Below are 7,457 nucleotides of genomic sequence, written 5' to 3'. Positions count from 1 at the left end.
GCGCTCCTCCCGCTTCCTGGCAGCTGGCCAACACCGGCTGTTACGAACTCGTGGGAGCGGCTGGGGACGTAGAGAAGGAGGAAGGAGAAAAGGTAGTGGTGGTATAGGACGGCGGAAAATAGGCGGCTGAGACTGGGACCGGGAGAAAGGTGCGCTTCCTGTCGTTTTACAAGAATAACATCAGGTGTATTGACGGTCTACTACTTTCTGTCTCGCCCACTGTCTAACTTAAAACAAACACAACATTTGAGACTGTGTATCAATTCAAGACCAGGTGTTAGACGGTCAGGTGGGGCACAGTTAACGAGAGGTGTGCGTCAGGTAACCTCGTGAGTCACTACGTCCGGTCGTCAGGTGTGATAGAGCTTCTAAATGAACTTCCATGTGGCCTCAACCACCCTCAATTTCCGGCCATAATGTGCCCTCTCCCTCCCCCTCCCTCCCTCCTACCACCGGCCCAGCCATCAGCTAGACCTTAACGCCACACCACCCTCCACACCCCGGCCACCCACTCTACGACCCCGTCACCCACTCCACGACCCCCGCCACCCACTACAACTATGTCCACTCCCACAGTACTAGTATTGTGCACCAACACACCTGCACCATACACACCACTACACCATCACACACCTGCACCAACACACACACAACAACACCATCACAAGCAAAATGACCGTGTTAATTGTCAAGATCTGAAAGTAGCGAATCACTGACAGCAACATAACTCTGAACACGAGAATCAACTTATGAATAGGCGACCTGACACCGACCATCATCAGGTGTGCCACCCCACCCACCCACATCACACAAGATCTCAATAAGACCACCAACTGCCTCGCGTGTCAACAAACCCCTTCAACTATGGTTTATCTGATGTGTCAAATGCTCCCCGACGACAGTACCAGATGTGTCAATACCTTTAAATCAAAATCAATTATCCTGACACACTCCCGAGACAGATACCAAAAGGTGCCCCTCTGAGAGTAGTATAGACAGTGCTAAAGACCTAACCTAACCTAACCTAACCAAGGTAACACCCCCGCTACCATACTCATACACTCCCCTTACACCAATATCATGTACAGTCACTCAAAAAAACTATCTGTACTTGGGATGATCAATGAATTTCAGAATGAACACTGTAACTCCTGTTGTCTCGGTAGGGTCGTCAAATCAACTTAGTCCGTTGTGTCATATTTCTTCACCACAAGTCAACGCTGTGAGAAGTTCTTCGACTGTACACGGAACTTCTATTTGGCAACTGAAGACAAAGAAAATGAAAACGCAATGGAACATTCAGTAACAAAATTAGCTTTCTGGGTGAGTGGTGGGGTTAGTAGTTGTAGTGTTGGGGTGGTAGTGGTAACATTGTGTGGGTAGTGGTGGTAATGTTGGTCGAGGGGCATGGGGTAGGTTAGGTTGGGGGTGGAGATGGACGTAGACGGGGACGGACACGAGTGGGATGGACGAGAAAGGAGAGCAACCTGGGACAGCAGCAGACAATCGCTGGCCAGAACCTCTCCTAAGAAGGGCTAATGCTCGCACAAACAGGAAAACCCACAGATTACGGTTCAGAGCCCGCCGAGTAGAAGGAGGGAGGGAGGAGTAGAAAGAAGGGAAGAGGATGGGAGATAAAAAGAGCAAGTGTGGTGGAATGGAGAAATCGGGAGAATGAGAGGAGGAGGATGGAAAGATGGATGGGAGGGAATAGGAGAATAACTGAAAAGAAATGTAGAAAAAGTGATCAGAGATACTGAAGAAGGCGGAAAATGGTTCATGGAAGAGAGACATATGGATGTATAAAGCTCGTGGCTGGATGCCATTTTTCCCAGCAGTAATTTAAATTTCACTGTTATTTTAATGTACAGTCCCCTTCACTGAATTGCGTTTACAGGGGCTCGTCATATAAACATTCCACAAATCATTATCATTGAGATATTTGTTTTAATATTGTTTTACTTTGATTCCATATTATGTTTACAATTGCGAGGTTTCCTTCTGTCGAACGTAAAAAAAAACACAACGCTGCTGCATTACCACAAAAACCTGGCGAGCCCCTGTAAACGCAGTAGTGAAGGGGCTGTACTTCTCAACCCCACTTCTACCTGTATCCTTTTTGCCTTGAGTTATTTATTTTAGCTTTATTCAGCACTTTATCTATCCTTCTCTCCTTCTGTTCCTCTTCTATACATCCATCAATTGTTCATCGTATAGGAGGAAATATATCACCGTGTTAATGTTCTTTTTAGGGACTGTAGTAAGTCAAGATAGTCCTACTACTAGTAGTGTGTGTCAATAGCCGTAACAGCAATAGTAGTAAGAGGACACTCAATAATAATAATAGTAGTAGTAGTGGTAGTAGGAAGACACCTAATAGCAGTAGCAGCTAGACGCCCAAATAGCAGTAGCAAGACACCTAATAGCAGTAGCAGCTAGACGTCCAAATAGCAGTAGCAGCTAGACGTCCAAATAGCAGTAACAAGACACCCCAATAGCAGTAGTAGCAAGACGCCTAATAGCAGTAGCAGCTAGACGTCAAATAGCAGTATAGCAGACACCCTAATAGCAGTAGTAGCAAGACGTCCAAATAGCAGTAGCTAAGACACCCCAATAGCAGTAGCAGCTAGACGTCCAAAAATACAGTAGCAAGACGCCCTAATACAGTAGCAGCTAGACGTCCAAATAGCAGTAGCAAGACACCCCAATAGCAGTAGTAGCAAGACGCCTAATAGCAGTAGTAGCAAGACGCCTAATAGCAGTAACAAGACACCCTAATAGCAGTAGCAGCTAGACGTCCAAATAGTAGTAGCAAGACACCCCAATAGCAGTAGCAGCTAGACGTCCAAATAGCAGTAGCAGCTAGACGTCCAAATAAGTAGCAAGACACCCTAATAGCAGTAGCAACAAGGCCAAATAGCAGTAGCAAGACACCCCAATAGCAGAAGCACACAATAGCAGAAGTAGCAAGACGCCATAATAGCAGTAGCAAGACACCCGGCAGCAGTATCACTACTCAAAATCTCCGGCCGGGGTTGAGGGGCAAGACCCAGTTGGCGAGCGTCAGAGGCGAGGCGGAAGGCGCGGGAGAGCCTTGGATACCGACACTTTCATTAGCTGGAACCTGCACCTACCCCTGACCTGCAAGATTATCCTGTCTGCTGGAAGATTACGATAACCCACCTGGAACACTACATACAAGTTTCAGTAAAGGTACGATAGCCCACCTGGAACTACATACGGTCCTGTTAGATTATGCTGTCTGCTGTAAGATTACCATAGCCCCTGAAACACTAGATACGGATTACGATAGCTCCTTGCAGCACAATACACGGTCTTGCTATCACACACACACACACACACACACACACACACACACACACACACACACACACACACACACACACACACACACACACACACACACACACACACACCAAAATTTGAGGTTGCAGTTCGTGTTTAACCTCTTGATTACTAAGCCATCCCCTGAGTACACTGACCATTGAGTACGATAAGTTTTAGCCTTTTAACTACGATAACCTATTTCTTTGAGGACGATAACACGCATTTATGGGATTAAGATAACCGAATCATTACGAGATAACAAATAAAAGTAACAATTTATCTTTTTTCTACATCATATATTTTATTTTTTTTGTGTTATGTAAAAAAAAGTGAATGGAGGGAGATTTTTTTTTCAACACCACAATCTTTTAAACAGATTAGTCATCCTCTTTTACTAGTATTGTGAACGAGTTTTTTTTTACAGAAACATTTATATATATATATATATAAAAAAAAGAGAGAGAGAGAATGACGGAAGGAAAAAAAGAATGAAAAGAGGCGACAGAAAACGAAAAAAGAAAGAGAAAGAATAAGAAAGGAAAACAGAAGATTAGAGAGAATAGGAAAAAAGATAGTGAAGAGAAAGAAAGAGTAACAGACATACACATTTGCCATAGCACCATCACATACACCATCAAACATCTGTCTTTTAAGAGATGAGTGAGAGAAGAGTAACAGACATACACATTGCCATAACACCATCACATACACCATCAAACATCTGTCTTTAGAGATAGTGAGAGAAAGAAAGAGTAACAGACATACACATTTGCCATAGCACCATCACATACACCATCAAACATCTGTCTTTAAGCGTCTCAGTAACACCAAACGCTTGTAAACACCACCCAATACAAGCGTCAAGAGTCCGGCAACAGTAATAAAACCCTGGCCTTTTGCAGTCACATCTGAGTAACCAATGAGGAGGAGAAAGTTAGCGAACGGAAAACAACTGAGCGTCAGGAAGCGTCAGGGAAAGTATCAGGACACACACACACACACACACACACACACACACACACACACACACACACACACACACACACACACACCTTCCTCCTCTCTCTCTCTCTCTTCCACTAAGTTTATCATCTTCCTCCTCTTCCCTACCTGTCATTTCTCTGTCCTTATGCCCTTATTCATTACCTACTCTTCCTCTTCTATTTCTTCGTTACTGTTACAGAGTCTCTCGGTATTGCACCCATCTCCTCGACCGTCCTCACGCCTCCCCTCCCCAGACCGTCTCCACACCTCCCTCCCTCCCCGCAGACCGTCTTCACACCTCTCCCCGCTCATTCTACATATGTGTGGGTGTATAAATGTAAGTCACAGTGTTCTACATCACCACTCTCTCCATTACACACATCACCACTCTCCTCCCGTACACACATCACCACTCTCCTCCGTACACACATCACCACTCTCCTCCCGCACACATCACCACTCTCCTCCCGTACACACATCACCACCACTCTCTCCCGTACACACATCACCACTCTCCTCCTCCCGTACACACATCACCACTCTCCTCCCGTACACACTTCACCACTCCCATTTGTTCCTGGGGGCACGACCGAGGAGTATCTACATGGCCATTTTTACGCCTTTCAGTGAGGCTATTAACGTGTCATAACAGGAGAGCCTAACAAGGGAGGCTGTGGTTCTCTGACAGTCATATGTCTTAATATATTCCACGATGATTTGTCTATTTGGATACGTGTGTCTGTCTGGTTTTTTCCTCTTCGCTCCTCTCCCTCCTTCCCCTCTGCTTCCTCCCTCCCCTTCCGTTGCTTCGTCTGCTTCTCCCCACCCCTCCCTCTTCCTCCTCCTTCGCCTTCTCCGCTGCCTCCTCTCCCTCTCCCTCCTCCTTCTCTTCCACCAATTCCACTATTTCGTCCACCAACCCACCACCAACTCCTTGCCTATATCAATCATCCTTACATCAATATCCACCACACCTACATCAATCTCCCCTCCGTCAAATCCACACATCATCCATCCTCCTCCATCAACTCCATACCTTTCCTCCACCTACCTTCCTCCTCCACCTCCCTCTCCTCCTGCTCCACCCCCCTCCCTCCTTTTCACCCCCTCCCCATCCACCCTCCTCCTCCCCCATCTTCACCCTAGTGTTTGTATACATGAGACCTTTAAACAGCTGCCCATAAAGGTGGCTTTTAACCCATACAAAGGTGGCTTTTAACCCGTTTGTATCGCTAGCAGTTTGGTCGACAAATTAGGCTTCACTCAACTGATGTACCTGTCTGAGAGAGAGAGAGAGAAAAAAAAGAGCCAGATAAGCCTGTGGATGATAGATAACTAGTTCTTCTTCCCCACCTCCTCGCCGCCAGTCTGGTGTTGACAACTAAGTCTGAGAAGCATTTGGCTACATCAGCTATAATTATTAGACACGGCCGCCTCACACACTCCCTGGGCAACTTCTCAATAGTCTGGCTATTGATATGTTCTCACTGTAACCTGTCCTGTCTATAAACCTGTTCTGTCTGTAACCTGTCCTGTCTGTAACCTGTCCTGTCTATAACCTGTCCTGTTTGTAACCTGTTCTGTCTGTAACCTGTTCTGTCTGTAACCTGTCCTGTCTGTAACCTGTTCTGTCTGTAACCTGTTCTGTCTGTAACTGTTCTGTCTGTCTATCTGTAACCTGTTCTGTCTGTAACCTGCTTCTGTAACCTGTCCTGTCTGTAACCTGTCCTGTCTGTAACCTGTTCTGTCTGCAACCTGTTCTGTCTGTAACCTGTTCTGTCTGTAACCTGTTCTGTCTGTAACCTGTCCTGTCTGTAACCTGTCCTGTCTGTAACCTGTTCGTCTGGAACCTGTTCTGTCTGTAACCCTGTCTGTCTGTAACCTGTCCTGTCTATAACCTGTCCTGTCTGTAACTTGGTCTCCGTACTTGTTCTCTGGCTCCCCAGATAAAATATTTCATCGGATATTTGCAGATGATTTTGACCAAACCTAACCCTAACAACGTAACCTAACGTAACGTAACGTAACCTAACCTAACCATTTAGAGATCATAGCGAGTCTTGGGGCCTCAATAAAAGATATCCCGGCGTGTGTTATCATCCACACACACACACACACACACACACACACACACACACACACACACACACACACACACACACACACACACACACACACACACACACACACACACACACACACACACACACAACACACACACACACCGAGAAATCCTGTCCACTAGAAATCCCAACCAAATATTCCAGATGGTTTTCCCACGAGTAGAATTCAAGTATAAAGAAAACATTTGTTACCTGGGAGTGTGACATACAAACGTACGTGTATGTATGTATATGTATGTATGTATGTATGTATGTATGTATATATGTGCGTGCGTCGTGTGTGAGTGTATTTAAGTAGTAACATGTGTAGAGTCTATTGTCTCAAGGAGTTTACCAGTTTATCCCCGTTAAAATATCTCAGTAAAGCGACATCCTCCTCCGTCAAGAGAAGTTTAAAGACTACAGTAACTCAGGGCGCCTCCCGCCACACTCACGCCTCCTGGGACACAACACGTCGTCCACTCTCAGCTGTATCCCCTCCTCCTAGCTGGTCATTCCTCCACTCATCCCTAGCTGGTCATTCCTCCACTCACCCCTAGCTGGTCATTCCTCCCACTCATCCCTGTGGTCACCTCCACCCACCCTCGCTGGTCATTCCTCCACCCACCCCTAGCTGGTCATTCCTCCACCCACCTCTCTGGTCATTCCTCCACCCACCCCTAGCTGGTCATTCCTCCACCCACCCCTCTCTGGTCATTCCTCCACCCACCTCTCTCTAGTCATTCCTCCACCCACCCCTCGCTTGTCATCCCTCCACCCACTCCTCGCTGGTCATCCTCCACCCACCCCTCGCTGGTCATTCCTCCACCCCACCCCTCGCTCGTCATCCCTCCACCCACTCCTCGCTGGTCATTCCTCCACCCACCCCTCGCTGGTCATTCCTCCACCCACCCCTCGCTCGTCATCCCTCCACCCACCCCTCTCTGGTCATTCCTCCACCACCCCTCTCTGGTCATTCCTCCACCCACCCCTCTCTGGTCATTCCTCCACCCCACCCCTCTC

Source organism: Homarus americanus, unplaced genomic scaffold (genome assembly GCF_018991925.1).
Source record: "Homarus americanus isolate GMGI-L3 unplaced genomic scaffold, GMGI_Hamer_2.0 scaffold59578, whole genome shotgun sequence".
In the NCBI taxonomy this organism is placed as follows: Eukaryota; Metazoa; Arthropoda; class Malacostraca; order Decapoda; family Nephropidae; genus Homarus; species Homarus americanus.
Note: the sequence above shows the minus strand (reverse complement) of the source record.